This window comes from Octopus bimaculoides, chromosome 18 (genome assembly GCF_001194135.2).
Source record: "Octopus bimaculoides isolate UCB-OBI-ISO-001 chromosome 18, ASM119413v2, whole genome shotgun sequence".
NCBI lineage: Eukaryota > Metazoa > Mollusca > Cephalopoda > Octopoda > Octopodidae > Octopus > Octopus bimaculoides.
The window spans coordinates 35,860,234-35,862,225 of NC_068998.1; positions in this window are offsets into that span (position 1 = coordinate 35,860,234).

Consider the following 1,992-nt stretch of genomic DNA (forward strand, 5'->3'; position numbering starts at 1 on the left):
TATATATATATATATATATATATATATATATATATATATCATAAAACGAATGGTTTATACCTGGTAGCTTCCTAGTAAAGCACTGTCACTTTCATAGTGTTCGTTGTGTATATGGTAAATAAAAGACAGCCTGACACATAGGCCACGCATACACATATACATATACATGTGCGTATGTTTGCATTGGGTTGGAACAAAAGTTCATACCGTTTTTCATTCTTTCTTTTCAGCAGTCATCCACCTTTTCCAGTTAAGATTACTACGTTTTCCTTTCCATTTCACCTCTGTCTTCATTTAAAGAAACAACGTTCTCAGTTTTAAATTCTGACATTTGATAATTTGATATTCTATCAATATGTCCAAGACACCGCACTATCGATTCTTCATGATCCCAATCAACTCGACAACTTTCTCTAAGCACTGCCTGCGTGTAATGTGCAATGGATTCAGACAAAAATTAATGGAAGAAAAGAGAAAACAAATAGATATTAACGACATCATTTTCTAGCGCCATGCATGTAATTTAGGTCAAGTCTGTGAAGCTTGGTTTCTCATCAAACAATGATGAAACTTAAGCTGCAGCAGACTTCGATTTTCAATAAATTACACTTAAAAACAAGCAGTGTGTTAATTTACATATTTATTAATTTTTCTATCGATTGAATCACATCGGTTGGTTGTTTAATTTCAAGTAAATCCTGATCGAGCAGACCTCATTCAAAATCACGCCAGCTATTTGTTCGCCTTATTGTTGTTATTTTTGTAGATATTATTCTTCTTATTATTATTGCTGTTCGTCAGGCGGCGGAAACGATATTGGCGCAAGACAGACACCAAGAAATTTTTTTTTAAATGCGTTTTTGAGAGATACAATCCAGTTTCCAAGAGATGCAATCCAACGAATAAGCTTCACACTAATTCTCATCATCACACCCTCAATATCAATCGGCAGGGGAAGTAATCATTTATGTAGAGAATTCTTGAAAATATCCGAAAAACAACCCAACGAAATTTATTAAGACTACTGTCAGCGGAAAGCATCCATAGTGAGCAACTCAGACAAAAGCCACATCTGTCATATATAATTCTAAGTATATTATGTATGATAAAAAAAATTCAAATGACAGGGTGGTCAAAGCTGGAATGTCTTCGTTCATAAACCAGCACATTCAGGTTTTACCCGGAGTTAAACAACAACGACTTCGGATGAAATATCTAGTATTTGGATATAGTTGTTTACGCTCTAACATCCATATTCTTTTATTTACTCTTCTTCTGAAATCCCTCACCATCAAAGTCACATTATCCAGAAAACCTCTAGTTGTGCAAATGAAGAGAGTGCGGCAACATTGAGAGAGAGAGAAAGAGAGAGAGAGAGAGAGAGAGAGAGAGAGAGAGAGAGAGAGAGAGAGAGAGAGAGAGAGAAGGACAGGCAGACAGATAGGCAAACAGAAACAAAACACAGTCGGTAAGGAAGAGGATGGAAAATTTCACCTACATGATGCCCAACTTAAAACGTTATTAGTGCAAGGCAGCCACCAAGAAAATTAAGACAGCATTTCTGAGACACTAAAAGGTTTCCAAGCCAGATTTCACTTACATAACCCCACAAAAATATCTATATGCTAGAGAGTATATATATTTTGCGAATAGAATCTTTGAAAATGCCTGGTAAACATCCCGAAAAAGTTGGGATTGAAACTCAGAACATAAAGGGATGAAACAGCATTTTTCAGCTCTTTTTAAGCTAGCACTCCACCGTTTCTTCAGCTTCACCACACCTTCATGTGTGGCAAAACTTCAATGAAATTAAAATATAAATTCAGACGTTAATATATGATTGTACAACCGTGTGTATTTGAGTGTGTGTGCATGTGTGTGAATGTGTGTATGTGTGTGTGTGTGTGTATACATATACATGTACATATTTATAAAATATATACATTTGTATGTAAATGTAAATAAATAAATAAATATATATATATATATATA